At 43.2% G+C, this 24,931-nt stretch overlaps 1 long non-coding RNA gene across 2 annotated transcripts in view; it reads left to right on the forward strand.

Annotated features, from left to right (window-relative positions):
* The first annotated feature begins 1,647 nt into the window (after nucleotides 1-1,647).
* The window catches only part of LOC148164167 (uncharacterized), a 200,695-nt gene continuing 177,411 nt past the window's right edge, over nucleotides 1,648-24,931 (forward strand). For both annotated transcript variants that reach the window (XR_015768381.1, XR_015768382.1), the window contains exon 1: nucleotides 1,648-2,951. This is a non-coding gene — a long non-coding RNA (uncharacterized LOC148164167). The remainder of the gene's footprint in view (nucleotides 2,952-24,931) is intronic.

Below are 24,931 nucleotides of genomic sequence, written 5' to 3' on the forward strand. Positions count from 1 at the left end.
GACATGTTTATGGTGGTCATTCTCAGTGGGCGATTTAGCCTTTTGCTGTTTTGTTTCCCTGCTCTGTGAAGCCAAACACTTCACAGACATAATGCTATCAGCTGAAGAGTTCACAAACTCAGGGAAGAATTAAGAGCAAAACCCAGCTTTCCTACAAGGAGACTGTTGGTCTCCAGTTTCAGTTGAAACTGGTGTGGCCAAGGTGTGAGCAGCATCCTTGCTCCTGGCTGGGAGGTCCTTTTGGTCTTTCTGGGAGACAGTTTCCCAAATGGACTTAGAGGAAAACCTGATCGCATGTTTTTCAACAAAGCTTCAGAAGCTTCAGGATTGGACTGACTCTTGTGTTGGTTTCAGAAGGGACAAGGTCTTGTGAGAGCTGGTTTAAAGTACAGGATGGTGTTTCCACTCAAGTCAGACCACTAAAGCAAGGAATTTGAGTTAATGCGTTGCTGCGCGTTGTTGAGGGGCCTGCACCAGAAATCAAGGTCATCTGCTCCTTCTCTCTCCTTCCCAGTGAAGGAATGCAGACCCTGACCAGGTGTTTTAAGCTAGAGCGGCCATTCTGAGTGGAGATGGAGGAGTAGAGGGAGGTGTGAGAGTGCTATTAGCCCCTTGTGGCTTTGGACGATATACAAGTTATCTTGGCTCCAGTTTCCTCATCTAGACAACTGGAAGTGACTGTTTTCTGGATTCAATTCAAATCTAATTTTTTGTGTAAGAAGGAAAAGATCACCAGCCCCCACTGCGAGCTTCATCTGCATGAGAGTAGTTAGCACAAGGGAACTTCTTCTTAGACGAGGAACTGGTAATTGCCAGAAGCAGCTTCCAGGCACCAAATTATGGATAATTCCAGATGCCTGTGAAAAATATTACTAGTTTATTTAAAATAAGCAAATTTAAAGAACAACAGTTGAACTTCATGGTTTGTTTATAGCTCTCAATGGCTGAAAAGACTTACAGCAAAAGTTGCTTGGGGAATTTCCAGGGACATATTTCTTTTAGTATTTATATTAGAGACGTCAGAACCTCATTATCCTTATTTGAAGAATACAATGGATTGTATATTCTGCGTGTATCAGTCTTAGGATTCTTCTTAACATTCAGTTGCTTGCTGTTAATTTTTCTCTATGATTCTGGTACACATTGCTTGTTCTATGAATTGAGTTAAATTTAAGGTATATACCTGTGTGTGTTGATGGATAGGATAGTATGTGAAAATGTGTGTGTGTGAATGAGTAGTAAATACATAGGTGGGTAGGGGCGCCTGCGTGGCTCAGTCCTTAAGCGTCTGCCCTCCGCTCAGGTTATGATCCCAGGGTTCTAGGATCGAGCCCTGCATCAGGCTCTCTGCGCGGCGGGAAGCCTGCTTCTCTCTTACTCCCTGCCACCCCCCACCCCCCAGGTTCCCGCTCTCTCTCTGTCAAATAAATAAATAAAATCTTTTAAAAAATACATAGGTGGATAGCTGGTAACATCTGCTTAGATACAATGAAATTTTTATTCAAGCTGAAATAATAAATTCTACTTTCAAAGGTAGAACACAAAACTACTTCCGGATTTCAAACAGTAAATTAAGAATTAAAAGTTTCATAAATATTTTTAAGTGCTTTAAAAAATTTTTGATTTTTGAACTAGAATGTGTTTATTTTTCCATGGATTGCTTGAAACCCACAATAAGCTGTTCTTCACAGAGGATGGCTCTCATTTGTGACAAAATGTTTCCACTTGGGGGCTTTTAACATGAGTAACATTTTTAAGAGTGGTCCTACTAAACTTATTTCTAGTATTTATATCAGATGTCACAAATATATCATAACTGTAGCCGAACCCACGTGAGTTCCCTCCTTGGTGAGTCCCAGATACAGCAGGTGGAGTGGTCCCACAAAGGAAACTTTATTTGCAGCAAGTAAGCTCACCGAGATTGACTTCCAAAGCCGTGACTCCCTGAGCAGGGGTGGATGATGAGTTCCTTTTATTGAGGGTTACGGTGAATATTTAGACAGGGAAGCCTTGGCATCAGATGTAGAGGCGGGCATATGGTCGCGCATGCGCCTTAGGAAAACACGCCTCTACATACATTGCACGTTAGGTAAATGAGGCTTGCGCTCCTCCTTGGGTGGAGAGTTTAGTGTTATGATGAGGTAAAGGTCATTGGTCCTTCTAGAGGTCACGGCATGGTCCATCTGCGCAGGTGCATGTCAGGGGTTCCGCTCAAACTCGTGTGGGTGGTCCCGGCGGGCTGGCGGTCCCGGCAGGGAGGTGGCTGTCGCTGGAGGGGCGTTTCTCTTTCCATTTTCCTGAGTTCAGAGATAAGCTGGAAAGAAGAGCTTAAGAAAAAAATGTGGGACGAAGGTGGGTGAATACAAGCAGGTGGGTAGTGAAGGTCAGGTCTTGGGGTCTAGCTGGTGACATAACCAAGGAAGTAAAACAAAGACTTGAAAAAATCTGCAGACTTCATTTCTATTACCCGTTTTTTTAATGAAAACAAAAATGTGTATTGATTGCATCTTAAAATGGAAATGATGGGGAAAAAAAGAAAAGGGAAATGATTGTATTCTTTCCCTATTACGCATTCCTAATCTAGAGGGTATTTCTCAGATGTTTCCACATAAACATCCTCAGCTGGTGTAGGAACACAAATTCACCCCTGGCAGAAAGAGGAGATGACTTGGAAGTATTGCCCAAAGTGAACCACGGAGGACTAGAAATTTACTTGACCTCTCCTGTTTTGTTTCCTGGTGTTACTGTCTTTAAAATTCATCTAAAAATTACAATCTACTCCATGTCATTTGGATTTTATTTTAAAGATAACACTGTAAATTATCTAAGTAAAATGAACTCGAAGATGCTTCCTTTTTTATCTCGTTTCCTCCAGGACCCACTGTGTACCCCTGGGGTGCACCTAAGCTTGTTTGAGAAGCATGGACCTATGGCTGAGCTCACTGAAGAAGGTAAGGCTTTCAGACTACCCTCCTAATTATGAAGCACATATTCAGAGCCTTTGTATAGACAAGTGTGTGGCAATTGCTCGCCTCCAGTGGCTTACTCTGGTTTAGGAGAAAAAGCACACCGGGCCATAGAATGATGAATATAACCACGTAAGGCCATGCCTGATGAATGCCAGGTGAGTGGCAGAGATATGTACTCTGAGCATGTGGAGGAACACAGATGTTACTGAAACTTTTTGGCTAGGGGTTCACAGAGCTGATACTGGGTCAAGGCTCTGAAAGATTGTAAGGATTGTCATCGCAAAGAAGGGGACTAGGGCATTCCAGGGGGGGGTGTGACAGCAAGGTGGCTTGGGGGGGTGATAAATAGTCTAATTAAGCTGAAACAAAGCACCTGTAGCATTGAGGAGAGCCAGATACAGATGAGAAAAGAGACTGGCTCAGGAGTTGGTGGGTCTTTCTACAGTGAGGTTATTTAAGGGCTGTACGCTTGAGGGGTGATTTGTGCAAAGGTATACATTTGCTGGTTAATCTGACAGCAGTGTGTTGGTTGAATTGTAAGGGAGTAGCATGAATAGTTAGAGGCCTACGGCAGTCGTCCAACTATTATTTAATTAAGGCCTGGTGCAAAGTAGTGTCCACAGAGGAAAGGGGGGAGGGGAGACAAAGCGAATGAGAAAGATGTTTCATGCTTATAAAATTTAATAGCATTTTGGTGATCATAACATTTACAGAATAAGTGCTTTTTAAAAAGTATTCTGTTATTCTGCTGTTTTCTGGCTTGAACGTATTATTGAATCGAATCCGAAAGCCCCCATACAATTGCTCTGTCTTTACCCAGAACCAGCTTAGAAGAGGTTTTGTTAACGGGAAGCTTACTCACGGGGTTTACCCTTAAATCCTCTTTGGAACAAAGCAGAGAATAAATAAAATTACTCATGAGGCATGATAACAGGGCAGCGAGAGCGAATGTAGAACAACTGTGTGGGAGATGGATTGCTCCTTGGTTTTATAACTTCGCTTGATTGTTAGGAAGTAAGGGGCACAGGAGAGTTTCTTGTAGAAAGGAATTCATTAGTGTTTAAGAAATGCTTTCAACCCAGCTACCTTCTCCTTTTTTGGAGAAAGCTCGAAGTACAGTAGTACATGGCAGCTTAACAAAGACCGGAAATGGAGCTGAGTCCTGAGAGCAGCCCTCTGAGGACGTCACCTGACCACGTTGTTTTCATTTACTTGGAAAGGAATTCCCTTTGAAAGTGCAGTAAGGTGTGTCTTTCCCCTTACTTAGCGGCTGCTCTGTCTGCTAAGAAGAGATACTGATGTAACCTTATGGTACATACTTCTGTCTTATATGTGAAGGACTACAGCTTATAGCAATTAACTACTTAACTCAGTGATTCTGTTTTAGAACTGACGATTAGCCCATCCTCGTTAGAATATTCTTTTGCCCTTTGCCCGTGGAAAGCATTTGCTCTCTGAAAGTCTGACACAGTAGCTGTGGGAGCTCTGCTTAATTATAGCTGAACAGAGACCAGGGAACACTGAATTCTGGCCAGGTTGGCCCCTGTCAATCAATACCCATTATTTTAGGAGAAAAAAAAAAGGAATAGTTGCATAAAATGATCAGAGACCAGTATGTCCTTCCATGCAACAAACAGCAGAAGGGCTCAGCCCCCCACACTTCCGTGCTGATCAGTCGATGAGTAGGAAGGAAAAGTGTAAGTGTCCAACTTATCATCCGTAGATATGGGCACACACAAATGTTCCTCTATCAATTCTGCTGATACTTTTGTTGTATTGAGCGGGTGAAGAGTGAAGTCAGATAGAGAAGTCTTTTAATTGAAAACAATCTCTAGGGCACCTGGGTGGCTCAGTTGGTTAAGCATCTGCCTTTGGCTCAGGTCATGATCTCAGGGTCCTGGGATCCAGTCCTGCATCAGGCTCCTTGCTCAGCGGGGAGCCTGCCTCTCCCTCTGTCTGCCGCTCCCCCTGCTTGTGCTCTCTCTTTGTCAGATAAATAAAATCTAAATAAATAAATAAAAACAATCTGATTCTCAGAACTTCTGCTTTTATCTGGTTCCTTCTCTGTTGTTTCTTAATAGCCAGATGTTTGTCTTTTTTCTTAGTTTTTTCAAACAATGAATTTTTGGATGAATTTTATTTTGCTTTCTAATTCATTAACTTATTTTTTAATCTTTGTAATTTTCCCTCCTGCTTTTCTTAGCTTTTAATTTTTTTTTTCCTCTCTACTTCTTGGGTTGAATTTTTCACTTATTTTTATTCTTTCTTGTTGACTTATAAAAGCATTTAAAACCATGAATTTTCTGGGGCACCTGGGTGGTGTAGTCAGTTAAGTGAACGACTCTTGGTTTTGGCTCAGGTCCTGATCTCAGGGTCGAACCCCCGCGTCAGGCTCCGTGTTCAGTGCAGAATCTGCTTGAGATTCTCTCTCTCTCTCCCTCTGCCCCTCATGCTTGTGCTCCCTCTCTCTCTAAAATAAATAAATAAATCTTTAAAGAACGCTATGAATTTCCTTTCCACATAAGTTTGATAACATCCAACAAATTTTAATAAATAATATCATTGTTGGTCTTTTCTGCAAAATAATCACCATACTGATTTCTATTTGATAATGGTTTTGGTAAAGCGGGTTTTGGTTTCCAGGTGTATTTTGTCTTTCCTTAAAAATATGACAAATTTCTAAGATCGTTTGCTTTTGCATTGGGGTCATATAGCCTGTACTCCCTCCACTTTGGGGAATATACTGAGGCTTGCTTTGTGGGAAAAAATTAGAAGATATTCCATAAACAAGTATTTTCTCTGAAGTGTACAAGATACCCTGCAGTATTTGTCTTTCTTTCTTTGACTTATTTCACTTAGCATAATGCTTTCACGATCTATCCATGTTGTCACAAATGGCATGATTTCCTTCATTCTCATGGTTGAATAATATTTCATTGTGTGTGTATATATACATGTACGTAAATGTATGTGTGCATATTACATCTCCTTTGTTCATCTGTGGATAGACACTTAGGTTGTTTCCCTATTTTGGCTATTGTGAATAATGCTACAGTAGACATGGGAATGCAGATTATCTCTTCAATATCCTGTTTTCTTTTCCTTTTGATATAAACCCAGAAATGGAAGTGCTGGATCATATGGTAATTCTATTTTAAATTCTTGGAAAAACCTCCATACTGTTTTCCCCAGTGGCTGAACCAGTTTACATTCCTACCAACAAAACCTATCTGTCTATCTATCATCTAGCATCTGCTAAACTCTTGATTTGGGCTCAGGACTTGACCCCCTTTTTTCCCTCCATATTCTCGCCCGTATGTGTTATCTTTTGTCTTTTTGATGATAGCCATTCTAACAGATGTGAAGTGATAGCTCATTGTGGTTTCAATTTACATTTCTATGATGATTAATGATGTTGAGCCCCTTTTCATGTACCTGTTCATCATTTGTATATCTTCTTTGGAAAAATGTCTATTCAGGTCCTTTGCCCATTTATAAATTAGATTGTAGGTGTTGTTTTTGCTTTGCTATTGAATTGTATGAATTCTTTGTATATTTTGGATATTAACCTCTTATCAAAATAAAGACTTTGCAAATATTGCTTCCATTTTGTAGGTTGCCTTTTCATTTTGTTGATGGTTTGCTTTGCTGCGCAGAAGCTTTCTAGTTGATGTAGTCCCACTTGCTCATTTTGCTTTTGTCAGCTTTGCTTTTAGGGTCAAATCCCCCCAAAAATCATTGCCAGAACTGATGGGGAGGAGCTTACCACCTATGTTTTTTTTTTCTTGGAGTGTTCCAGGTCTTATATACAGATCTTCCTGCCTCAACTTGTACCTCTAGGCCAGTTCCAAAGCTGTCATGTTGAGACATCCCTTCCTGCTCCTGGTTCTGATCTACTGTTTCCTGAATCCCAGGGTTTCATTTTCTTGGCTTCTCCCCTTGTTTGGCTGGAGTACATCTTTAACTAAGATATGTGCGGAAGGCAAAACTTCTGAGTCCTTGCTGGTCTGCATTTTTTTTTTTTTTTTTTTTTTTGTATTCCCTCGAATTTATCCCTTCCTTGGATAATTGAGAGTTTGGCTGAGTATCGAGTTTTAGATTGTAAATTTTTCCCACTCAGATTTTTATAGATATTAATTCTGTACCTTCCGATATCTAATTAGTTTGCCGGAGATTTGTTTTCCTCCATCTTAACTTTCATAGTCATGTTTGTAGATATGAGGACTTTTCCTTTGTTCTTATTATTAGTTGTGAAGACATCTATTATTAATAATCTATTATTAGATGTGAAGATAAGTCTTCTTCTCAAGCCCTGGGAATTTTCCAAAAATGGAAGGAAATTTCCTTCCTTCTTTGCCTCTGTTGTCTCTCTCTAACACTCCTATTAAATATTGAATCCTCTATGTTCTCCTTTATGGGAGACTTTCTCTATTGCCTGTCAACCATTCTACTTCAATGTGTGTTTTGACAGCTGTTGTGAATCTCCGAGTTTCTTTTTATTTACAGACACCCCTTTTCCATAGCATCCTGTTGCAGATGCAATATCTATTCTAATCTCTCGAAGGATGGTAATTAGAATTTTAACTTTAAAACAGTTTGCCACGGGGGTGCCTGGGTGGCTCAGTTGATTAAGTGTCCAACTCTTGATTTGGGCTCAGGTCATGATCTCAGGGTTGTGAGATCGAGCCCCGTGTCGGGCTCCATGCTGGGCTGGGAGCCTGCTTGGGACACTCTCTCTCTCCCTCTGCCCCGTGCCCCCTCCCACTTGTGCTCCCTCTCTAAAAAACTGTTTAAAAAGTTTGCCACAGTCTCTTCGATGCTGCGGGCTTCTCTTAAATGTTTGTTGTTCCTTGGTGTCTGTTCACACTTAGGATGAGTCAAGTGAATGATCAGGAGCGGGGTGTGTGTGACTGAGTTCTGTTGGCTGAGGGGCTTCTCTTTGAGCTGAGTGGTCAGGAAATTGACCTCTACACTGTAATTTTTTGAGTTCTAAATTAGGATGTATTTCTCTAATTACCAACATCCACACTGATTGCTCTATTTCTTGCCCAGCAGACATTTTATTGACTTTCTTTACAGAAGAGTCTATCTATCTATCTGTCTGTCTATCTATCTATCTATCCATCCATCCATCCATCCATCTATCATCTATCATCTATCTGTTATCATCATAACCTATTTATTTTGGCCTTGGGGTAAATGCCTTCTTCAGCTTCTGGCCAAAGAGCGGAAGGCAGGGGTGCCTGGGTACTCAGTCAGTTAGGCGTCCAACCCTGGGTTTCGGCTCAGGTCGTGATCTCAGGGTCGTGGGATCAAGGCCTGGTGGCATCAGGCTCCGCGCTCAGGAGGGCATCTGCTTGAAAGATTCTCTTCCTCTGTCACTCCCCCTACTCATGATCTCCCTCTCTCTCTAATAAATAATTTTTTTTTTTTTTAAGAGGGGAAGGCAGGTAGTGAGCTGTAGTTGGCTCTTCCTTTTACAAGTCTTCCACCAGTTTCCCTACCTCCCGATCCAGTTTTCACTCCCCATCTCTGCTGTATATGCTGCTTCTCAGTCAAGATCCCCTTTGGGTTCTGTTGAGGAAGTTAAGGCCCTTCATTGTAGGAGCACTTCCCTCATTGTTTATATATTAGGCGGCTACTTTTTGCTCTGCTTCATCCATTGGTCAAGGCTTTTCCATCTGTGTTCCATTCCCTAGAAATTTATTGAACTCTCTTCTGCACTGATGGCCTCCCCTCATTACTCTTTATTTTGGAAGGCTTTTACTTTTAAAAATGACTGCTTTAATTAAAATGGATTCTCATAGAAAGGAAAGAGATACTTCAATTCCTGCAGGCCTCCCATTCTGAAATGAAATTCTGTTTTATATAATTAAGCTCACATATACACTATGTTTAGTGCAAAAACATTTATGACTATTACACCTACCTTTACATTCTACCTAATAGAAAAATAAAGCAGCTTATTTTGTCCCCGTTAAGGCTTGTCTGCCTTGAATTTAACTTTGCTACTAATATTGCAGTTTTCGTTTTCATTAAGTGCTATAATTTTTAAATCTTTAGAGTTTCTTTTATTTAATATGTATATATAGAGGATACAATGGTTTTTCTATCCCCTTCCTCCCTCATACACTGTTTCATCTACTATTATATCTTCAGAGTTTTCACACGAAGATAAATACAACATCTGATTAAGATGGAATATGGTTTCTAGCAAATAACCAGGGAAAGTTCAGTAATAGTATTCACAGGAAAGAATGAATCCCAACCAATCTGGAGGAAGAGTCCAGTATGAATAATAGAGAACACTTAATATATCACCCATCCCAGAGCTATTTTAATTGTAGCATGTTCAATTGCTTGAGAATTTAAAGGATAAATGTTAATGAGACTTTGGAAAGGAGAACAGAATACATTGGTTTTTTAAAATCTTTTCTTTTTTAAGATTTTATTTATTTATTTGAGCGAGAGAATGAGAGATAGAGAGCACAAGAGGGAAGAGGGTCAGAGGGAGAAGCAGACTCCTGCTGAGCAGGGAGCCCGATGTGGGACTCGATCCCGGGACTCCAGGATCATGACCTGAGCTGAAGGCAGTCGCTTAACCAACTGAGCCACCCAGGCGCCCCAGAATACATTGGTTTTGAAATTAAGTAGTTGTTTTACCTTGGACAAATTCCTTAGGAAGGTCCTCTTGTAGGACCCATATACCTCTCGTATCCCATACGCCTTTGCTGGGCATATGGGATACAACAAGTAATATATGAGCCATGCCCTGAACATGCTCTAAATGGATAGACATATAATCAAATATAATCTAGGTGGAGTGATGGTACAAATAGGGAAGTGATTAATTTTCCTTGAATAGGCCCAGAAATGGCTTAACATAATTGTGCCTCTAATTTTCTATCTTGATTGCAAAGATTCTTGTAATTTCTGACATGCTAGTTCTGTGATACTCTACCTGAAGAAATAGCACCTTACTTCCTTAAAACGATGTCTTTTATATTCACAGGTGGTACGCAAATCTGTAACTCAGGACCCAACCAGAAGACAGGGCCACAGAGTAACTGGAATAAGGGAAGTTTAACGTAAGGACTTAGTATCTATAATAGAGGATTAGAGTAATGGGGAACTGGCCTAGAAGAAGTAAAGAGAACTCAGAAGAATTCAGAAATCAGATATAAGGGACATCATTACATCTAGGACTGGGATGGAGCATTCCTTCTCCATCAGGGCTGAGATGCAGACTTTGCTGGAGTGAGCAGCACAGCCTTGGCTCACGGGATACTGGAAGAGTCACTGAGATGCTGTGCCTGTGGGTCTTGCTGGAGATCTACCCTCTGAGGCGCTGAGGAGCCGTCCACAGGGACATGCTGTGCCCTGGAAATCACTGCAAGGCCAGTTGAGGGAGTGCTGGGAAGGCAGCTGGCCACAGAGTGCTGCTGGCTGCCCCCATACACTGTAGGAAGCAGGTGCTAGAGAAGCCGTTCATTATAGAAACGGTTCATTGTGGAGCTGGATATGCAGAAGCGATGCCCTGCAGGTGCCCATGCTGGAGAAATCAGGAGCTGTAGGGGCCTGGCAAAAGGAGCTTACCACACCACGAAGAGAAAATACCTCTTTGCCTCCAGTACCCCTCTGTCTCCCTCCACCAACAAAGCTTAGCATTGTACCAACTGGCAAAGAAGAAATATATACAGGGCCCATATCCATTTCTATAGTACAGACAACGAAGAGTGGATGTGGAGCTTAGAGGCAAACATACTGATAATTAACACAATAGGATAGAGTTTTGTGACTCTTTTTCTGAAACGGATCATCTCTTTGAAAATTCACTGTTCATCCCTTATGTTCTACAGAAGGTCTCCTGGTTTACTTCCTCCCAATATTTGCTTAGAAAATTTTTAACACTTCCATTTTGGCGTTTGCCTTGAGAACTAAAATTTAGAGACATGTCGGGGCGCCTGGGTGGCTCAGTTGGTTACGTGACTGCCTTCGGCTCGCGTCATGATCCTGGAGTCCCAGGATCGAGTCCCACATTGGGCTCCCTGCTCAGTGGGGGGTCTGCTTCTCCCTCTGACCCTCCTTCCCTCTCATGCTCTCTCTCTATCATTCTCTCTCTCTCAATAAATAAAAATCTTTAAAAAGTAAAAAATAAAAATAAAATTTAGAGACATGTCTGACTTCAAGGTGCTGTTTCTCTGCCCCCATAGAACAATGGGTTTTTTTGTTTTTTGTTTTTTGTTTTCTATTTCTAGAATCCTAGACTTGTGTTTCCTTGGCTAGCTAGTCTGTCTTCTTGCTGAGCCCTCCATGCTAACTCTGGTCATCATTCTCTTCCTCTGGCCCTTCCCCTCTCGTTATATTTGTAGCCTTAATCTTCTCAACAGTCCAAGGAGTGCAGGACTTCTCACAGGTAGGAGTTGGAATGAGTTTACAGCCCTTCAGGATTGATTGTAATATCCTAGAAGTATTCCATAGAACGGAACACATTCCGAGTGTGATGTCTGATGTTGAAGATAGATGTCAGACAGACTTACTTCCTGTAATCAAGGTCCTATATATTTCCTGGCAGTTGGATTGAAGATTTTTTGGTTCTATAAACTTGCTACTTCTTGGTTTCAAGGAAGTTTAGCAGGTGATGTGGTCTAGTATGGAGTCACCTATGTGTTAAAAGCTACCTTGTGACATAGGATATTTCAGTGATGGAGAGATTGAAGTGGAAAATAAGCAACAGCAACTTGATTAAAAGGGACTTTCTTTAACAAATATAGGGGCCAAGCCATTGATGTCTTAGAAGAGGGAAGGTAGCAGCCTTTATAAAGACACAGAGCAGCAAACATACTGAAAGGACCATCTTAACCAAGGAACAGTTCATCAGTGATCAATGACTAATAATGAGAGCACATTCTGGAAACAACCTGACTGAGGCTAGTAGAAGAAGGTCCAGAACTGCAGGCTTGAGCCCAAACCTCCTCTTTGGCATTTCCTCCAATGCTTGTGTGATACTTTGGTACTATGTATGAATCTGGTAAGAGTGGGGATATTGGAAGATCTTTCAGCAGTGATACATAATCTGAAGAATTAATGCTTGCCATTATTAATCATAGTGATAATAATAATGGACAATACTTGAAAGCCCACTATGTGTCAGGTGCAGCATTGGCATTACCATTTAAAACAAAATTTATACCACTTAACAAGGTGCAAATTATAGTCCTCTGTTTTGAGAAAATCAAGTCTTGTAATATCCTCAGATAACTTGATGTGGTAAATGTAAGGCTAAGTTTTGAACCTAGATATAAGCTCTGTGGAGCCAGAAATCAGAGCAGTCTTGTTCACTTGGTACCCCTAGTTTCTTGAAAGTGTCTTTCACATAATAGGTGTACAGTAAATATTTGTGGAGTGAATGAATAATTCCCATATCTGAATGCTTTCCACTGACTCCTTTTCATTGTTTTGTATTAAGGTTATTTAGGAATTTGGGCCAGAGCCCTCTTAGTTCTGCATAGCAGATATTCCATGGGGTTCTGAGAGCGGGAGGGTAGTAGAAGGTAGTAATCTTTGGCTGGGGAGCTGGAGGTCCTGGGAACAGGCAATCCACAATGAGTGACACAAATTAGAAGTAATGACAGACCTTCAAGGGTAAACCCTCATTTAGTAAATGGTTTTATCCTTCTGTTTAATACATTTGGTACAGGAATCTTTAATTTAGGAAGTATAATCTAGGAATTATAGAGCCCAAGGGAATCCCTGGGAGGTCCTCAGAAAGTCTGTCAATACTGAAATTGTATGCAAAATTGTGTTGTGTACGTATTTATCTGAAAGGAGGGTTCTGTGACTTTTAGGGGGGCTGTGACACTCGAAAGGGAAACAGGGTTCAATGGGAACATTTATCATTTAAATTCTGGGGAGTAGGTATTTATGTGTCATGTCGGAATTAGAAAGAAGCATTCTTTTTGTTGATTTTTAGAAGGAGAAATTTTGTTTTCTCCTACAAATAATGGATTTAAGAGGGTTTTTAGGTATAATTGACATTCCTGAGCTTCAGGCTGAGGCAGATTTCTTATTGAAAAGGCTAAGTCACTCATTATGTAAAGCCCAGAAGAGAATATTAATTAATTTCCAACATACTTTGTGGCAGCATGAAAATAAGTTGGTCTCTCTTTCTGACCACCCAAGCTGCCGGCTACCCTGAATGCTTTTTCTTGTTCCTTCATATTTTGGGTCCGAGCTAGCTAAAACAGGGTCTTTTAGAGGTTTTCTTGAAATAAGGTGGTGAGCATTGACCTGTCCGTAAACAAAACCCACAGACCTGCTTGCCTGATTCTGGCAATCAAAGCCGCATGGCCGCTAGCAAGTTTGTCTCCCCTTTGATCTGTGATGTGTAAGACACTGTATTTTTTGGCGGCTCTAAAGCAGACTGCCAATTAGATCCAAATGTGTCAGACAGCCTCGGAGAAGGTACTAGTGGCCAAGTTTCCATTAGTGGTTCCTACTGATTGATGCCTGCAGCATTCTGTTCATTTAGAAATAGAAACCTATTCTCATCTTTAATCTTGGGGCTGGGAGTTGAAGTAATGGGGAGGAGAAAGTCCCAGAACACAATTAAATCTCTTTGTATCTCTCAGCTTTTAACTTTTGTTTCTCTTTTAACGCAGCTAAAGACTCAAAAACAATAGGAGGCTGTGATTCTCTTGTTCAGAGGAGGGTATGCTTTTAATTTTCTCCTGTGTAGAAGGATGAAGGGAAGAGGAAGGAAAGCCCCGTTTCTAGAAAACAGCACCCTGCCTGCAACTGTGTTAGATGCTTTCAGGTGTGACCTCATTTGATTCTCTAACAACTCAAGGAAAGGGGAATTAGCCTTTGGCATACTGTTGAGGAATGCACAGTTCAGAGAGGAAAAATACATCCTTCTGTGTTGTATACATTATAAGAGGCAAAACAAATTCACCCAGGTAGCTGTTGGGTTCAACAGCCTGCGCTGTTTCCACTCCACTGTACAGTAAAGTGAGTGATTTCGGCGCTAATCCCTCTCGCACCTGAAAAGAGCTTTGAGAAAGCCTCAAGTGCGCAATGGAAATCAGGGTATTTAGGCTAGAAGCTAGCCTGTGAGTCACCAATAGACCGGTTTGGAAAAAAAGAAAAAAAAAAAAAAAGACCAGGGACTTAATTTCTAGATTTCATCTTTTGCATTAATACTTAGAAATGGGCTGCTTTTTATTTTTTTTCCCTTCTAGTCCCAGGCTGTAGTTTCTTGAAATCAGATCACTATTCTGAGAAACCAGCTGCACCGCTGAAAAGGATGGAGGCGAGAAAAACCAAACCTCTCTTCTTTGTTAATGAGTCATATTGTCCGCACTTGGTTTTTCATTGACACCAGCTGGAATGGGTTTTGCCCATCTCTCAAGGAGGATCCTAATGATTGTTCATGGGGCCTGCATTTCATTTGTGGTGCCAGTTAATTCTGGAAATTCAAACTTCAGTCAAGTGAATATATGCTGGGGAACGCTTTCTTCTTTCTGGAGGTGTGTAATTTGATATTTGGGACTGTGTTACACAAAAGCTGATGAAGTGTACTTCACTAGGGCTCTTCAGGGAAGGAGGGTTTATGGTAACCCGAACTTTTTAGCTGTGGTGAACGGCCTAGCGCAGAGGTTGGCAAACTTCTGGAAAGTTCCAGATAGTAAATATTTTAGGCTTTGTGGGTCATATGGTCTCTGTGGCAACTACTCAATCCAGCTGTTATAGGGTGAAAACAGGTATAGACAGTCTGTAGACAAATGGGTGCAGCTGAGTTCCAATAAACTTTACTTGCAAAAACAGGAGGGGACCAGACTTGTAGTTTGCTAGGGTTTGGCAAACTACATAGATATCCTAGAGGATATCTCAGGTTTGTCCATATATATGACACTCCCTGCCAAGCACATAAGAAATGTTCAGCGATGTTTTTTAAATGACCAAATGCAAATGTATGAAGGAGCAGCAAAACTCTTTCACTATGGCCTGAAATCATATGTTAGAAACCTAATGCCCAAATTGATGGTATTTGGAGGTGGGGCCTTTGGGAGGTGATTAGGTCATGAAGGGAGAGCCCTCGTGAACGAGCCCTTATAAGAGGGACCGCAGGGAGCATGCTTGCTTCTTAAACCATGTGAGGACATAGCAAGGAGTTGGCGGTCTGCAGCCTGGAAAAGGCTCTCACCAGAAACGGACTGTGCTAGCACCCTGATCTTGGACATCTGGCCTCTGGAACGGGGAGAAATAAATTTCTGTTGTTCATAAGCCACCCAGTCTGGGGTATTTAGTGAGAGCGGCCCAAACAGACTAAGATAGCTTTCTAGACTTTATTCCTATCAACTGTGTGTTAAATCAGGAGTTCGTAGGGAGAGCCTCAATTTATAGGTAGAAAAATGAAGCTTGAGAAACTAGGACTCCCAAAAGTTGGAGGCAAATTTTCAGTTAGAATTCAAGCTTCTTTTGGGTGTCTTCTACACCTTAGCTTTACTGTTTAATTTTTTTAAAACTGAGGTATAATTGACACACAGTGTTACGTTAGTTTCAGGTGTACAACATAGTGATTGGCAAGTGTGTACCTTGTTATGTTCACAAGTGTAGCCACCATCTGTCACCATACAACACGAGTACAATATTACTATATTCCTTATGCTGTGTCTTATTCTCAAACTAGAAGCCTGTACCTCCTACCCCCCTTCACCCATTTTGCCTATCTCCCTACCCTTCCCCACCCTCCCTTCTGGCAACTGTCAATTTGTTCTCCGTATCTGTGGGTCTAATTCTGCTTTCATGTTTGTTCATTGGTTTCGTTTTTTGGATTCCACACATAAATGAAATCCTATGGTAGAATTCAAACATCTCGCCTCTATTTAATGCCCCATTTACTGAACCCCCTTGGTTTTATTTTATTATTTATTCTAAGCTGCTTTTTTTTTTCCCCCAAAGAGCATACTATTTCTGCTTTTATCAGATAAGGTACTCTGTGCTGCAAGAGATGGAAAACCCGGTTCAAACCGCATTCAACAATACAAGGAATTTGTTGGTTGATATAATCGAAAAGTCTAGATATAGAGTGGGTTCCAGACAGGCGTGGCTCAGTCACTCAAAGTTACCAAGAACCCAGTTTAGCTTTGCTGCTTTGTTCTGCCTTCCACTTCATTCTTCACTATCAGATTCCACCTCGTGTAACACCCCTGAAGGTTTTCTTGCTTGGGAATAATGGAGTGAGGAAAAGGAACTTCTCAAACTTCTGGCCTTGGCTGGCTAAAGAAACAGAACATAGAGAAGAATGGGCTAACATGTGTCCTGGTTTGGGCATGGGAAAAAGAATGCAATTAGGCAAGTCAGTCAAATATTTGGAGGTCTTGAAAACTGGGAACAAACCAGAGAGTAGGTGCCTTCTAGGGAAGGGAGCTCCTTTGGAGGTATGCAAGAGTCTAGCAGTTAGGCTAAGCCCAAAGCCAGTGAGAGTCCCTGCAGTCACAGGAGAAGGTGAGCTACAGGGGTGGATGGCCAAGTAGGGAAGGACCAAATCCTGAAGCCATCTGAAAAAGTCAATTTTTATCTCCACGTTGAATGGGGGATTGCTGAAGAATTTTGAGTGAGGGAATGATGAAATCAGACTTGAACATTAGAAAAATGACTCCAGCAGCTTCGTGGAAGGAGGTTCAGGGAGAAAGGGAACCTAATCCAGTTAGCTGGGTGTAGCGTAGCAATGACAGGAAGGGGAGGAGAAGAAAGAGTAAGAGCCTCTTAGAATTCACTCACTGGATACAGGGAAAAGTGACTTCTGGGCTATTTCAGCAGCCGGGGGCATGGTGTGGCCACAGACCATGATGGGTGAATATACCTATCCCTGTGCCTTTGTTGTGGGAGTCTGGGATGTATTGTGTAGCCTCCCGTGGGATGAGGAGAACTGTAATAGTGGTGACAATCCCCAGATAGTCTCCTAGTTGTTCAAGTCTGGGGTGGCAGGGAGGGGAGTCTCTGCAAGCATCTGTAACCAGTTTATAGCCTTGGTTCCTACTGTTTCTGAGAAGTATAGAGCCCTGGCCGGGTTGAATTCAGAGGGAGCCACAAAGCTCCTGGGCCGCTCAGCCTTTTCAAATTACTACTGGGTGGGATCATTGTGGAACGAAACTGGGCGCCCTCTCTAATCTCTGGCTGCTCTTGCTAATGGAACATACTCTAATGGTCAGAGCCACCCTCAGCCGTAAAGGGAAAAATGCCTCTCTCTCGCTTTTGTAAAGAGGCCGCATGAGGGTTCGCCATAGGCTAATGCCTTGGGCATCCTGTGGGTGAGGGACATGAGGGGGAGCAGTCCAGAGCCCTGCGTCCTGACTCAGCCAGGCCTCATAAAGCACATTTTCCAGCCCTTCGGGGGAAGAAAGAGGATTAGAAAGGAGCCTTGTCATTGTCATGGCTGTGGGAACATAGGTCAGAAGCATCTCTGCAGCCACTGCCCACAGACTCCCAGCATTTCTTCCCAGGCAGCATCCTGTGTTAAGCTGGTGACTGTAGCAGTGCGGGGCCGGCACTCGAGCGACCAGCGGAGGGTGGGATGCCCCGAGATTGTGTGGGCCGTCACGACTTTGCAGGACACCCTCTCCTCCTTCACGGGCCAAGCTCCAAAGACCTGAACGTTAGGAACGGTGGCTGGGAGGTGAGCCGGACAGATGATTTAATAAAGATTGGTTCTTTAGTTAGAAAACGCTTTGAGACTATGGTTGAAAGGATTCCAAATGAAAATGCCGGTGTCATTCTCATTAGAGTTCCGGGAAGCCTTTGAAAGCTTCCGTGTGGGTGAGCTGCTTTTCAGGTAAAACCAGTCCCTTAATCCCAGTTGAATAGGCAGTGGGGCTCTAGGTGGACTGGGCAGATGTGGCGTGCAGAGATCTGAAGTGAGGCTGTGAATGGTGCAGAAGAAAGCTTTTCGGCTTTCTCTTGGCTTCCATTCTTCCCTGGCCCTTCTGTTTCTCTGCAGTATATTAAAATGCCCTCTCCCGATACGTTGGCAAAGTGAGGAGTCCCTGGCACTTGGTTTTAGGAGCACACGAACAACTGAAGTTAAGGAGAACTCTGATCAAAGACTTCAACAGCCTGTATTGGATGTTCATGGTGGGCCAGGCATTATGTTGCGGCTGAAGGTCAGGGAAGGGGTGATAAAGGATTCGAGTCCCTGCTCTCAGGGTGCCCACTGTTTCTAAGTAATTGTGACACACGTCAGACCATCGTCAGTGATCTGGGAAGGGCATAAACAAGATAGCAGGCAAGGCAAAGTCGAATACAAGCATTTGGACAGGAGACATGGGGAAGGTTTCAGGAAAGAAGGGACCTGGACAGAGAAAGCAAGAGAAAGCAACAGTGACAACAGACAGAATTGTTGCTGGTGAGGAACTGGAAGGTTTTGAGGGTCTGTATTGCTGTCCAAACTCTGGGCGGGGTGGCGGGCGGGGTAGAATAAACTTGCTTCCCCTGGGGTCCTGGAGTTCAGGACAGTTGCTCTTTCATAGTTAGAAAAGTTTAACACCTGGGGTGCCTGGGGGGGTTTGGGTGCATGCGCAGTCGGTTGATCATTTGACTCTTGATTTCGGCTCAGGTCATGATCTCTGGGTCATGAGATCAAGCCCCACTTCGGGCTCCACACTTAGTGCAGAGCCTGCTAGAGATTCTCCTTCTGCCCCTCTCCCCTGCACATACTCTCTCTGGAATAAATAAATCTTGAAAAAAAAAATTAACACCTGGGGGCACTTGGGTGGCTCAGTCGGTAAGCCTCTGCCTTCGGCTCAGGTCATGATCCCAGGGTCCTGGGATCAAGCCCCACATCGGGCTCCCTGCTCAGCGGGAAGCCTGCTTCTCCCTCTCCCTCTCCCCCTGCTTGTGTTCCCTCTCTCACTGTGTCTCTCTCTCTGTCAAATAAATAAGTAAAACCTTAAAAAAAAAAAAACACCTGATGGAGTTTGAAACCAGCTTAGCTGGCTGATCCTTATTGAAGGGGGCGGGATGGATTTCCACAGTCTCTGATTTAATGGCTAAGTCAGGAAAGGAGAGGAGCAGAGTTTCAGTATTTATTGAAAGTTCTTTCTGGGTGCTGTGGAAACACCCTGATGACCAGGAGTATAGACTCTGAGGGAGGAGACATATTTTATTGCTTCAAATAGGACACTGATGTTTTTTAGAGACTCAAAGGCACTGAAACTATTCATGAATCAAAATCTATCTCTTTGGCTTCTACCCTGTGCAAACTAAGACAAATAACAGATCTTGAGGTCTTGTTTCATGCATTCCTTGAGAAGTGTGTTTCCAAAAACCCGAGGAAATGATGTGCCCACCTCCTTTTGATTCAGTGACTGCCCCTCCTGACTTGGTTGGATTGTTAGGTAGCATCTTCAGGGTTGGCAGAGCTCCTCCTCAGAAAAGTGGAAAAACGCAGAGGTGGTCCCCCAAGCCCTCCGGAAGGGGTGGGGTGGGGAGCGTGGACAGGGGGGGAAGTCCCATTTATGGAGTGTCTGCTGAGCACCGTGCTAGGTACTTTGTAGGTACTATTTTAGTCAGTCCTCAAGACTCCTGAGTGAACTAGGTAGTATCCCCCAGAGGCTGATGAAGAAACAGACTCTGAGAGGTGAAGTAACTAGCCCCAGGCCGATCCACTCAGCAACGAGGCAGCCATGACTCATGGGCCGGATGCCATGCCTTACCCCACCCGGCTCTGCTGCTCCTGGGTCCAGCACGCTCTATCAGAAAACAAACAATGCTGTTCTTTCATTGTGCTCCTAGCAGGAAAGGAGAAAGGGCAAACAGTACGATTCTACCAGCAACCTTGCTACTGCGGGGGCAACACTGTCAAACGTTTTTGGTCCACCGCTGTAGTAAGAAACCTATTTGACAGGAAGACCCAATACAATTTGATACATAAAATTTCATGAAGCAATTCTGACATGTCCTAAGTGTGAGGTGCTCTCTCCTATTAAAGTAAATCTGTTCTGTTCAATTTTTAAACCATCCTGGTCATGACCCTCTAATTTGGGGGGTTGCCCGAATAGTGAAAGTACTCACTGGGTGTAACAAATTGGAGATTTGCTTGTAGTTTTGGACAAAGGGATTTTGACAACCTCCTTCCTCTTTTGCATACACCCCTCTGCCTAAGGACATGATGTTATCCTTTCATGACTGACTTTTCCCATAAAAGCTGTCTGGTTCTATTTATAAAAGAAATAGGTAATTTATCTGTCTCCAGGAGACTTTCACTCTAATTTACATGCAGGGTTACACCCCGGATAGAGTCTGCTTCTCGAACCTTCCTAGGTATGAAGGACTCCAGCTAGCCCTCAACCAAGAAAGAGTTTTGAATGTGAGGAATCTGACCATGTCTGCAAGAAAAATTAATTCTCATTTAGGTCACGTAGAGCTTCTCCCTTAGGTCTCCTACCTGTGAGTATATAGAACTTTAAAACAGCACTCTTACTTCAACTATGGAAACTTTGCTAGAGTCGGTGGTCTCGAACCTGTAATGTTTGAGGGGAGTGGAGGAAGATCGTGTTTGGTGAGGTGGGCTTGATGAGCCTCTCAGAGTGGAGGGGAGCCCATTTGAGGATCACGCTTGTCAGATCTGTGGGGGAAAATGCCTGCGGGAATGTTTGAAGGTACTTTGTGTGCTATGAAGTGAGAGACACACGGGAACAATTGTTGCTCTTAGGTGTGTTGAGGAGTAAGAACGAAACTTTCTCCTGTCTGTACAAGAAGGCAGGCCTTCTCTTGACACAAGTAACAAATTGTTCCTCACCTGACCACAAAAATTGTTGCTCTTTATTTGACCAATAAATCATACACATATCGATTCCCTGTTACATGGTAAATATGCCAGGTTTTGTGGAGGCTGGAAACAAATGAGATGTGGTCTCTGTGCGTGAGATGCTTATGATTGATCTTCAGGGAGAAGAGATTAAAACAACAAAACACAGGTGAAAAATCCATAGTGCCTGTCTCTGTGCTGAATGGTGTGCTGCAAATCACGAGGGGAAAGCTAAATGGTCAGATGAGTCAGGAGTTCAGACCTGCCTCATGGTCTGTCAGAGAACCTTGATGTTAGACATTACAGAGAGGAGTGAGGAGGCAGCAGAGGTCTGTTTGTCCAGAAAATTCTACTCTGTAGAATTTCTAGTAAACAGATTTACTTCAATAGGCCCTCAGATTTGTTTTACCTTTGTGGTGTTGATAGAACTCAGGTTTCAAGACGTCCCGTGCACCATCGCATTCACCTGAGGCCTTGGGAGAGCGCTTAATTGAAGGACCGTGACTCCTGAGTCTTGGTGTATTAGCTCAGGCTACCGTAACAACATAACCTAGGCCGGCTGGGTTAAATAAAAGAAGTGGATTTCTCGCAGTTCTAGAGGCTGGAAGTCCAAGATCAAGGTGCTGGCAAAGGAAGTTTCATTATGAGGTCTCTTCCCTTGGCTTGTAGGCTACTGTCCTCTCCTCTGGCCTCTTTGTGGAGAGTGCTTTGATCTCTCTCCTTACGAGGACATTCGTGTCCTCCTGGGAGCCCTACCCTCATGCCCTCATCCAGACCTTATGTCCCAAATATCTGCCTTCCAAATAATATCACATTAGGGGGTAGGGCTTCAACATACAAACTTTGGGGGAGACAAGCATTCAGTACACAACACTTGGTATGCTCAGATTCTGTGATGGAATGGAGAAAGGGAATGTAGAAAGCTTCTACCTCTTCTGCCATCTTTGAGCTTTGTGATAGATGGAATGCATCCTAAATACTCCCATTTGATGTGTTCTCTTCTTTCAAGGTTGCGCTAATACCAGCTTTTTGGGCCACATTTGAAATTGAGGCTCTGAATGTTAAATTGGAAGGCTGCCATAGCATCGTGCACCAAATTATGTGTGGACTCTTGAATGCGTGCTCTTGAGAAATGTACGCTCTGCTAGCCAATTGTAGAACATATCCATCAGCTTCCATAATTAATCTCTCATATGGGTAGTAGAGAGGCCACTGCTCCCTTCCTTCCCAAATAACTGCCCAATCCTGACTTAAGGATAGCCAAGAGTTCTTGGCACTATGTATTCCTTCTCTGATCCGTCCATTCAGTATTTCCAATGACCCCTTCCTTTCTGAGCCTTCGCCTCTGCCCCTTCTTCGTTGCCCAGAAAGCCCTCACTAAAGTAGCCATGAGTTGTTTGTGTTTTTATTTTTCTGGCTCTGGACCAGGAGGAGCCTTGCCTGGTACATTCATTTAAGATAAGCAGGGCTGGGCTGTAGTTAAGTGTTTATAAGGAACATTCCAAGGAAAATAATATGTGTGGGGGAAAGTCAGATGGGGTGAGTACCCTCTGAGCCAGTATCCGAAGAGGCCCCTGTTGTGCTGGGTGAGGCAGTTTGAGCTGTGGGAAAAGAATCCCACAGCCTTAGTGGTGGCCCATGGCCACTGAGCTTCTGAGGGTTTTCTTCCAAGTAAAGCAGGGACCTGGGCAAATTCCAAGGAAAGAGACCCTATTCGTTCAAGTGTCATTTTTTTTCTTAGCAACATGCAATTTCTTGTGCTTTGCCAAGGTGGCCTATGGAGGCGGGTCTGTTCTGGATGACCTAAGTCCCGCCACTCAAGTCATTACAGAGGATGTCCTAATGATTATCTGAAACCATAGAAATGTGAATGGAAGAAACTGAGGGATTATTAGCCCAAAGTTCTTGATTTCAGGTGACGAAAGTAAGGCCCACAGGGACAGGGACGGTGTTTTGTGTCCCTAAAAGAGCTGGGACTAGATTTAAGTCTCTGGACTCCCACTCAAATCACTGTGCTGCTCATTGTGCCCTTGCTTGGAAAGTGTTTGCATTTTTATTTCTTTTTTTTTTTTGTGGTTGAGATACACTTCCTTTGAGGATTGCCTGGTATCTTAGCTAAATCCTGGGAATTTTATAAGCTTGTGGTTTAATAGGCAAGGTTGGCATTGATATTCCATCTTTAGTTGAACAGGTAGCCGATCTAACGAGGTAGTAAAGTTGAGAAAATGTGCTTAGTCTTACTTAAGCCAGTAAGACTAAGGCCATGTTTTGTTCAGGGCTCTGAGTTTTGTTGTTAATTCATTCTGGGGTCAGACTGAACCATGGCCTTTTTCTAGGCTGTTTTCATGGGTGGTTGTATGAAGAGATGCTATGTCGTCCGGCATTGCGATATGTATTAGGTGGGGTTGGGGTGGATGGATGGGTGGGTGTGGCATCAGGGAGAAAGAGAGAAGTGGGCAGTGTAGCCAGAAAGGAAAGGACACTTCTCAGGAAATGTATTTCTTCTCCATCATGGTTTTGTTACTGTGTTTTACATCTTAAGGCTTCTACTAATATAGAAACATAAAGATTAATGGTACACTTTATGGTAGGTTGTGTGTTCACCAAAGGTCTCTCAACAGGAAGCCAGGAGACCAAGTAGTCCCCACCATGCCACTAAGAAGCCAAGAGCATCTACTAAGGGATCTCTGTCCCTTGGACCCTGATTTCTTTATGTCACGAAGCGGTGAACTAGACGATTTGAATTCTTTTGTAGCTCCCAAATTCGAGATCATTCCTCATGGCAAGATACCCTGTTCCTGGAATCCTTCCGATTGGGTTGTATATCCGGCCAAACTCTGCCGCAGCTGTTTATATGTACAGTCCAGAATTGTCAGACTTGCCAGTTAAGACTCTGAGGGTCGTGAGTAGGAGGCTGCCTGCCCTCTACAAAAAACTCGCTAGCAAGACTGTGCAATCTGGGGATATAGGGGATGTTCAGAATTCTTTCATCCCTTGCCTCAAAGTCTTGCTGTGATAAAAGTACCCAGCTGAGTCCCTGGCATTGAATAGCTGCCCAGAAGTGTAGATCCCCTCCCTCTCAGTGTGCCACTTGTGGAGGCCAAGGAGGGCTCTTGGTAAATCATTTTGATTGCTTGAGGCAAGATCTCAGGTTGCCCTAAGTGAAACAGGCCTTGGGGCATTCTCTGATGGCTCCATGCTCGACTACTTTGGCCCACCTTCGGTCCTTTTCTGGCTGTGTCTCAGAACCCTCTGATTTCCCCAGGCTCTCTCCACATGCTTTAGAGTTCTCTCTGTACTTCCCAGAACTTCCCTGTCATGTCCCGTGTTCCCTCCGGTCGTAGCCATTCTTACACACGGCAGCCAAGGACTTGCTCCTCGCAATGCTATCTGCATCTATACGTGTATTGGTATACGTCTATAAATAGTCACAAGGGAAGGGGACACCGTCTCCAAAGTCAGTCTGCGACAGGTCAAAGAAAAACAACTTCAAAGCTCCCACCAGATGCTAAAGGGTGATGAATCTTTTTTTTTTTTTTTTTTAAAGATTTTATCTATTTATTTGACAGAGAGAGACATAGCAAGAGAGAGGGAACACAAGCAGGGGGAGTGGGAGAGGGACAAGCAGGCTTCCCGCCGAGCAGGGAGCCCGATGCGGGGCTCGATCCCAGGACCCTGGGATCATGACCTGAGCCGAAGGCAGACGCTTAACGACTGAGCCACCCAGGCGCCCGGGGTGATGAACCTTTTGTTTAGGAAGATACTAGATGGAATATTTTGGTTTATAAAAAAAAAAAAAAAAGGTTAAGCCTCCTAGAATGACCTACAGGAGAAGAGGAAACCAAAGTGCTAAACTGCTTTGTGTAATAAAATGGAGGGACCGTGAACTTTCTTGGGTTGAAGCTTGATGGGAAGGTGGTGAGGAATTCTTGGATTTATGACAGAAGGAAGGATGGTGGAAAAGTCGAGTTGGATACAGCAATGTAGAAAATTATTGATGACTAAGGGAAGCAAACAAACCAGGCATTGGGAATCTCCTGGGGGCAGAACTGAGAAGCTTCAAGAACAGTGATGTCTTAGCACTCGGTGGCAAATGTTTCTTTAGGAGCTGTAGTCTCCTTCTATTAAACTTTTAGTAAAGGTTTGGTCCATG

The sequence above is a fragment of the Eumetopias jubatus genome, unplaced genomic scaffold, assembly GCF_037043125.1.
Source record: "Eumetopias jubatus isolate StellerSeaLion01/CBP00866 unplaced genomic scaffold, mEumJub1_p1.0 scaffold_6, whole genome shotgun sequence".
NCBI classification, from domain to species: domain Eukaryota; kingdom Metazoa; phylum Chordata; class Mammalia; order Carnivora; family Otariidae; genus Eumetopias; species Eumetopias jubatus.